The following is a 9,388-nucleotide window of genomic DNA, read 5'->3' on the forward strand; positions in this document are numbered from 1 at the left end:
ATATATATATATATATCCATCCAGTGGCTTTGGTCAAACTGGGTGCCTGAAAGGAGGTCTCTGATCAAGGCTCAATGTTTAATTTTTAACTCTTGAGTATATAGGGGGGAAACTCAAAGGCCCATCCTTTGTTCCAGCTGGATTCTGTTGCTTTGTTTCAGCTGGATTCTGTGGCAAAACAAGCTCAGTAGCTCAGTGGACAGTCTGATCAAGTCTCAGGCAGAAGATGTAAATGTAGGGAGGCCAGGTGCTGGGCTCCAGCCATTGGAGCCTTGTTTAGCCAACTCAAGCCTGGGGGAAGGAGATACACACACACACACACACACACACACACACACACACACACACATATGTATATATATATATGTATATATATGTGTGTATGTATATGTATATATATATAAATTCTTCATTATCTCAAATACAAATCATATAGTTTCTGAGCTGTGTATATGTATGTATATGAGATATTAAATTTGTTAGATATTTTGCTGGATCTGGCTACTAGAACTATTAATATGATGTTTGTCTTAATTTCTCCTCTATTGCTGTGATAAAAACAATGACCAAAATCAACCAGGAGAGGAAAGAGTTTATTCCGCTTATATTTTCACATCACAGTTCAGTTCTTGAGGAAAATAAGGGCAGGAACTTAAGGAAGGAACTTGGAAGCAGAGTAGAGATCACAGAGGAGTACAGTTTACTGGCTTGGTCCCGTGGCTTGCTCAGCTTGTTCTCTCTCTCTCTCTCTCTCTCTCTCTCTCTCTCTCTCTCTCTCTCTCTCTCTCTCTCTCTGTGTGTGTGTATTTTTAAGATGACAAAGCAGAGAGACTTCACCCACACATTTTCCAATAGTCATTTGCATGCCCATACTCCAGATTATATAAAGTGATTTTCACAGGAAAAGTAAGGCCTTGTTCAAATAATTAACACCCTTCTCCATCAGTTTGCTTTCTTATACAACCCAGGATTACTTTTCCAAAGGTAGTGCCACCCACAGTGGACTGGGGCTTCCCACATAAATTAGTAATCAAGGAAATGCCTCACAGGCCAGTCTGATGGAGGCAAATATTCAATTATGGTTCCCTCTTCACACATGACCCTAGTCTGTATCAAGCTGACAAAAACAAATCATACCTTTTAAAATTATGTTAACCACCAAAATTAAACAATCCATAAGAATAAAGGCCAAGGCTTTATTCTTAAAACATCTGCTGGATGTTTTTATGCCTTGCTTTATTTTTCTTCATAACTTTTAATACCATCTGACTTATGATTTGTGTATGGAGATATGGTGGTTTGAATAAGAATCATCCCCCACAGGTGCAGGTATTTGAACATGTGGTCTCCAGTTGGTACAGCTTTTTGGGAAGGTTTAGGAGGAGTGGCTATGGTTTAGGAGGTGTGGCTAAGGTCTAGGAGGTGTGGCTAGGGTTTGGGGTGTGGCTAGAGGTGTGGCTAAGGTTTAGGAGGTGTGGCTAGAGGTGTGGCTAAGGTTTAGGAAGTGTAGCTTTGCTGGGGAAAGAACATGGGGGGCGCGGTTTGTGGGTGCGGGGAGGAGGAGAGGGTTAGGGAGGCAGGGTTTGAGGGTGTCACAGACTCCCTTCACTCCTAGTTCTCTCCCTCTGCTTTGTGCCTACAGTTGATGATGTCAGTTTTCAGTTTCCTGTTCCGCCTTCTACACCCACCTGCTACCTTGCCTTCCAAGCCATAATGGACCCTTAGCTCTCTGGAAGCACTAGCCTAAAAAGACTCTGCCTTCTATAAGTTGCCTTGGTACTTTACCACCAGGACAAAGAAGTCACATATGTAGGATGTATATGTGTGGGGGGAGATCATATATACAAACTTTTGTGTTTACTGTATGACACTTTTTACTAGAGTCTAAACAGTATGAAAACAGGACATTTTTGATTATTCATTTAATTTGTTTACTTTTCAAATGATATCCCCCTTCCTGGTTACCCCTCCAGAAACCCCCCATCCCATTCCCCCTCTCCCCATCCCCTTTAGCTAGGACATTTCTTTTTATCCATGGCTTTACTTACTGCCTTTTATACACCAAGTGCTTAATAGATGCACCTTGCTTTAATGAATAGTGAGCGGTACACAGTAAGATCTTTTTTATTTTTAGACCTCATAGAATTTAATGTAACAGTTATTTAAAACTCTATAAATAAGCCTGTTTTAAAAATATCTTTGACGCTGGTAAGATGGATTAGTTTCTGTTTGCAAATGGGACTTGAGTTTGACTGCAGGATCCTATAACATGAAGGAGGGTTCACTAGTATTGTCCTCTGATCCTCACAACACCACCATGGGACAGGTGTTATGTACACATCCTCACACGCAATAGACAAAGTAAAATCTCTTGTGGTTTTCAGAGGTCATATTTTTTAATCATTCCCTAAAAAAGAGTAAAGTGTTAAATCCTTGACTAAGTGAGTCTGTGCAGGGAATAAATATAAATCTCAATTTACAGGAAAACTAAGATGCTAGTGTCTTTGTAAACAAATGATGAAGTTTCAGCTTAGATACGGAAGAGACTGACCTCATTAAACTAAGTAGCATTGCTAATGATTTGAGAATGTGGTCGGCTTGATGGTCAGGAAAACTCACTCGTGTTTTTCATTTAACCCAGGCTACACTCACCATATTCTTAATAAGCAAATTAAGTGTTCCGCATTATAAAATTACTCTTGGACAATATAATTCAGATCATTCCAAAAGAAGCAAGTCTCAGTGAGTGGATAATGAACTTCTTGTTACTCTTGTTGGTTTGTTTTATGCTATTATTTTTGTTGCTGTTTTTGTTGTTGAGAAAAGGGCCTCTGGTAGCCTGGGAAATTCTCAAAGTAGCCACGCAGTAGAGGATGATGTAATCCTCCTGCCTCTGTGATCCAAGGCTGCAGTCACGAGCATGTGCCACCATATCTCAGCTTATACTCTTTTATAAAAAAGAAAGGACATGTCAGAATTAAACCTCTTCTTGGTTTTATACTTAACACCCACCCCTGGGTCACGATAATGCACTTGTCCCAATGTTAAACAGAAGTTCCCAGACAAAGGTTGATGAGAGAGCAAAACAGATTTCAAACATGTGTTTATTAAAATCCACAGCCAAGTTCATTGTTAGCAGCTGGACCTCCAAAGCAGAACAGTGAGCTTAAATACACAATAAATGAAACAACTTCCTTTTAATTTATAAAAGAAGCTACAAATTAGATTTGGAAACAATAGGCAGAGAATCCGTGGCACCCATCATGGCTACAGCCAGAGGCTCGGCTTTGAGAGTCACTGGAAGGTGAACATTGCTCTTCCATTCTGTCTCCTGTATTCCTTGTCACTCCAGCCTTCGCTCCGTAGGCCTAGTTCCACCTCTGCCAACACAGTCATACCATATAGACACATGCATGCCCAGCTCTGTATTGGAGAAAAAGTTATTGTCCTCAGGTGTCTTAGTCAGGGTTTTTATTCCTGCACAAACATCATGACCAAGAAGCAAGTTGGGGAGGAAAGGGTTTATTGAGCTTACACTTCCATGTTACTGTTCATCACCAAAGGAAGTTAGGACTGGAACTCAAGCAGGTCAGGAAGCAGGAGCTGATGCAGAGGCCATGGAGGGATGTTCCTTACTGGCTTGCTTCTCCTGGTTTGCTCAGCCTGCTCTCTTATATAATCCAAGACTACCAGCCCAGGGATGGTACCACTCACAAGGGGCCCTCCCCCCTTGATCACTAATTGAGAAAATGCCTTACAGTTGGATCTCATGGAGGCATTTCCTCAACTGAAGCTCCTTTCTCTGTGATAACTCCAGCTTGTGTCAAATTGTTACACAAAACCAGCCAGTACATCAGGTTTAGGTTGCAACGTTTTACTAAAAGACCTAGGTGTAATTATTTCACTGAAACAGTTACAATAGCTGCTCACCACCACAGAAGGCCATATGAATAAAAAGTGCCCCACTTTTCTTCTTCTAAAATGCCCACCGTGTGATAAAAATAATTACTTTTGCCATCTCCAGAAAAGTAGGAAGAACTTTTAGGTAGAGTTTTTTGTCTCTGTAACTGCATAGAAAGATGTTTAAATCGAAAGGCAGAAAGCCTAACAAAAACATTGAGACAATAATTTCAATGCTAGAAAATTTAATGTTAGGAATATTCTCAAATATGAAATTTGTATAGCTCCACATGCATTGCTCCAAATTGCAAAATGAATTCTGACAAAATTAAACAAATAGGGTCTGTTGAAAAGATAACAGGTATGTCACAGAATCAATGGAACATTTGCAAGGAGGAACTAAACTAGTGTTCTGGAGAAGGCTGTCCAGGCTTCAGAGCCTCTTAGAATCTGGGCAGTCACTGAAATGAACTCCATCCAGCTGGTTAACTCCCTCCTTGGTTTGGGTCTACTTATAATTCAAATTCAGAGTTTCGGGAAGGAGGAGATGCAATTACCCTTGTGTACTAGGGCCAGTAATAGTCCAAAAACAGTGAATGCAAAGTAAAGTATAACAAAGTCCATTCTCTCTCATCCAGGCTGCAAGTTCAAGTCAGGAAAGCGGTTTGTTCTGCAGAGACATCCAAGGACCCCAGTGCGCTCTGTTTTACTGTGTCGCCACCCCCAGATCTTATCCACACAATCTTCAGTTACTCACACAAAAAGGGGGCAGGGAACCAAGGAGTCAGACAACCTCACTAAGAAAGAATGTAACCAGGAAATTGCATTCACAGTCTCTGCTCAATTCGCTGACAGCCACATGTACATCTACCTGGACCAAAGTTAGGAAGTGTGGTCGCCAAGCTACAACCCAGGGAGACTCTGTTTCTAGAGATGAAAACAGAGGATGGATGCTAGGGGTCAGAATGGAGGTGAGGATAAAGCAGCGTATTAAATAAGGGGCAGGATTTAAGGGAATACTCACTCTCTGGTTTTCAGTTACCATGTCCCTCACTCTTCTCTGTCTAGTTCTCCTCCTACTGTGGGCAACTGGCAGCCTCTGCTGCCCTTTAGTTGTAAAGAAGGATGTAATATTTAATTCACAATTTGACTTAGGTTACACTCAATGGGCAGGTAGCACTTCTCCCAAAAACAATGTGATCTAGTGCAAGTAGAATAAATATAATACAGGTGGCCAGAAAATAATAAACATTGATTACAAACAAATTTATGATTTCAAAATTTAGAACTTAGCATTACATCTTGAAATAAGTTCTGTAATAATTATAGTTATACCTTCCTCTATTATTTAAATGTTAAGTTTGTTCATGAGTCTTTGAGAATCAATATAATATTATAGACACAAATTTTGAACAGTCTCCTTCCTATATAGACATTCACATTGTGATGGGATTCCTGTAACTTGTATGTGGAACAGATGATGTCGGCAGATGACATTGTTATCATTGTTGGATTTATGTTGACTCTACACAAGAGAAAGGCATGATAGCAACAAACGAAGATGACAAAAGGAGTCAGGGAGGTAAGAGCAGATACATTGAAAAAATAAATAATTAATTGGATAAATTTAAAACTTCTTTGTTTAACTAGAAGTCATTTTAGCATCTAGAGTCCATAGAACAACCTCATAATTTATGTTTAATGTTGCCAGTAATCCAGATGGCCCTCCTATGGCTTGGGAATAGTCAATTACATTCCAAAAGTGCTTAATACATTAATCAAGGATTTCTATTTTAATTACAAACTTAAATGTATTTCATCTCTATGGGTGTTTTGTCTGTATGGATGTATGTGCCCAATGTCCGCAGAGGTGAGAAGTGGCCTGGAGTAACTAACTCTCCAGGGCCTGGGGTTATAGACAGTTGTGAGCCACAATGTGGGTATTAGGAACTAAACCTGTATCCTCATGAAGAGCAGCCAGTGATCTTAACTTCTGATCCATCTTTCCAGCCTTAGGAGTACTATTTTAAGGCAAAACAAAAATCACAAAATAAAATATATAGTTTGTTGAAGGGTAAAACCGTTTAGACTCAGAAGCAAAGTAATCAGTGACAGCACTTAGACATATAAAATATGAATCCAGATATAAAAAGAAGCATCAAAGGGAACAAGCCTGGGATGGGGACATGGCTCCCTGGGAAGAATGTGCTTCCCATGTTAATGTGAGGGCATACTTGCATTTGAATTCTTAGAACCTGTATAGAAAAGTTGGACACAGTCATTCAAAGCCTATAACCTCCATGCTCCTAAGGAGAAGCAGGGATTGTAGACAAAACAGGGGAATTCCTAGCAGCTTGACAGCCAGTTAGCCTGGCATATGCAGGAGGAAAACAACAGAGACTCTGTCTCAAGACAGACAGAAGATGATGACCAACCCCCAAGGCTGACTTCCGACCTCCATAAGCACATGTTGTATATAACTATATTCATACAGAAGAACGAATGTGGGCCTAGTGTGGTGCAAGTGGTTAATCTCAGCACTTGAGAGACAAAGGCAAGTGGATCTCTCTGAGTTGGAAGCCAGCTTGATCTACATAACAGGTTCTAGGTCAGCTAAGGCTACAGAGTGAGACCCTATCTTGAGGTTCAGGCTCTGGTTCCCTGTCCTCAACCCTACTCTTGCTCTATATCAGTCAGCTCCCCTGTCCCACAGCTCCATGGCTCCATACTATCTCAGTAAACAAAACACAAGAAAAGAATATATATGTGCAGTTACACACACCCCACACAGTACTAAGTATTTCACATACTTTTTTGAGATACTAAGTCCAAACAATTTCCATATATTCCAATCAACAGCTCTTAGAAGACAGGGAAATTTATCTTTTCATGTTTCTGACTACTTAATGGAATTGACACAACATACACACAGAGACACATAAACACACACGCACAGGGACACCAACACACATGCATGTACATTTTGAATATAATTTTGAATATAACAAAATTAGAACGTGTATTAGGAAAAATTTTCCTAGATTATATAAAAAAGGCATCTACTTCAGAGAGATTGAAAATTGGCCAGCCTAGCTCCCCAACAGGCAACTCTGCATATTAAGAAAATGGTGAATTGCAATTGGGTAAGGTAAAAACCAACTTTATTTCTCTCACATCGCCATTTATGAAACTTTGCATGGTTGATGAAGGCTTTCTGTGGTTGTAGTTCATCTATTTTATTTGTTATCACTTCTTACTGGGTAACATAAAGAGACTCTCTGAGGAGGCCTTAGACACTAAGTACTGGAAAATTATTTAGCATCCTTCTCATTGCCTACACTCTTCTCTGTACTCAGTCCATTGAATTCATGTAGGGTCCGTCCCCACTGAATGTCTGGTACATCCACTGTGGACCATTTGTGGAGAGGCTTGCTCTGTATAACCCGTTCTGCATTGTGTAATGAAAGGGATGAGCGTAGAGGGGTTGCTAGACATAGTTTTCATCTGCTGTGGCCCTAATTATTCCGTGGTCGGTTGGCTGTTGGAGGATTATACAAGCTTTCGCTTCCACTCTCTCGCCCTACTGCTGACTGTTTCGCTGTTGCACAAATCATCAACACATCTGCCAGGGGTGCCTTGGGGACAGAGTGCAATAGCGGAGAACAGTGTCCATATTTTTGCTATTTCTCACCACGCTCATGAGAATCCTGAATGGCAGGGGAGGTTGAAGAGCACAAGTGTAAATCAGCTGCTAATACTTGTCGGGATGCTAACATCCCCTCCACCCATTGTTTGTTCTTCAAGGACCAGGAAACCTTGTCTGCACATTGCTTTAAGACAATAAGGAGAATCATGTACATTTGGATGCTGCTGAATTAGCCTACAAAGAAACAATCCCATCAATGACTGATGCTATAAAAGTTTGTAAGACCCCCTCCCCTTTAAACTTTTCCAAACCTTAATTTCTTTTTTTTTTCTCAAGAGGATATGGTAATTTTTTTTCTGTAACTGTTAATCTATTGGGTAATTTATCTTTCAATTTACTCCCATGAACACAGAGAAACATTTCCAATCCAATATGTAATAAAACATATTAAAACATAATAAAACATTATGTATGTAATAAAACATACAGTGGGGAATTTGTGGGGGAAAGCTGTATGAAAAATAATTAAACAGAAAAAACTTAATATAATACTTCCTTTGAGATCCATTTTATATCAAAATTTTCTTTCAGAGTTTGAAGAATTAAGTAAAGTTGTTTTTTTCTGTACTGGTGAATGAACTAGGATCCCACTCTTTCTAGACAACTGACTTAGGGCTTCTATTGCTGTGTCAAAATACCATGACCAAAAGGAGCTTGGAGAGGAAAGCGTTCATTGCATCTTACAGTTTGTAAAGTATCATCTGGAAAAGTCAGGGCAGGAATTCAAGGCAGGAACTGAAGTCGAGGTCATGGAGGAATGCTGCTTACTGGCTTGTTCTCCGTGTCTTGCTCAGCCTTGCTTTCTTACAGCACACAGGACTACCAGCCCAGAGGTCTCACTGCTCACAATAAGCCCAGCCAAGCTTTGTCAATTATCAACCAAGAAAATTCACCACAGGCTTACCCAAAGGCCAGTGTGGCCCGGGCAGTACCCAAAGGCAACGTATGGGGGTTGAGGTTCTTCCCTTTCCCAAATGACTCTCGCTTATGTCGATTTGGCACTAAAACCTTGCTATCACAGTAAGCAAGCACTGCAGCACTGAGCTGTGTCCATGTCCACATTCACTTTCTATTTTGAAATAGGTCTCACTAAGTCATCCAGGCTGGCCGTGAACTCTAACTTGAAGCAAGCCTTCAATATGCAACCCTCACACCTCAGCCTCCTCAAATACAGGCTTCAATGACAAGCGTGTACCACTAGACCCAGCTCAAGTAAAGAGTTATAGCTTCACACTTGTGATGAATAGTTTATTTAATACAGAACCTTAAGTTATTCTTTTGTTATTCTAACATGCATTTTCACTAGTAGGTAATACAATAAAGTTGTCTTTTTATAAACAATTATATTAAAAGAAGTAGAAAATTACATGGGATATAGCATCTCATGTTCAATAAAATGGAGGGAAGAAACATACCTGAGTGAGAATGTAAAAGATAGTTACCAGGTAGATGTGACGGTGCTTGTTCAGCACTCAGGGCACCTAGGCAGAATTTGCAAGTTGAAGGCCAAGCTGAGTTGTATATGGACACTCTGTCTCAAAAGTCTAAAAACAATGACAACAAACTTATCTTTCCCAGAAATATTTTCTTCTAATAATTTAGAATACAGAATAGTTAAAAATGTTACAAAATTTCAACATCGGAGGGAAGCAAATGGATACAGTGCACTGTTAAAGTTAAAATGGGCGTTTCAAATAATCATTCCCAGCCAAGAAAAATACTCCAGGAGGATGTGAGTGAAGGAGGGCAAAGCCAGCACCGGAGAGATGAGGGATGCATGTC

At 40.1% G+C, this 9,388-nt stretch overlaps 1 long non-coding RNA gene across 2 annotated transcripts in view; it reads left to right on the forward strand.

Annotated features, from left to right (window-relative positions):
• LOC116093738 overlaps positions 1-9,388 on the forward strand; it is a 47,285-nt gene that overhangs the window by 32,356 nt on the left and 5,541 nt on the right. Inside the window, exon 1 of one of the 2 annotated variants that reach the window (XR_004119820.1) lies at positions 5,337-5,482. The exons of the other annotated variant lie outside the window; for it this stretch is intronic. This is a non-coding gene — a long non-coding RNA (uncharacterized LOC116093738). Of the gene's footprint in view, positions 1-5,336; positions 5,483-9,388 lie in introns of those variants that run through there. 2 annotated transcript variants of the gene reach the window in all.

Source organism: Mastomys coucha, unplaced genomic scaffold, assembly GCF_008632895.1.
Source record: "Mastomys coucha isolate ucsf_1 unplaced genomic scaffold, UCSF_Mcou_1 pScaffold16, whole genome shotgun sequence".
Taxonomy (NCBI): Eukaryota; Metazoa; Chordata; class Mammalia; order Rodentia; family Muridae; genus Mastomys; species Mastomys coucha.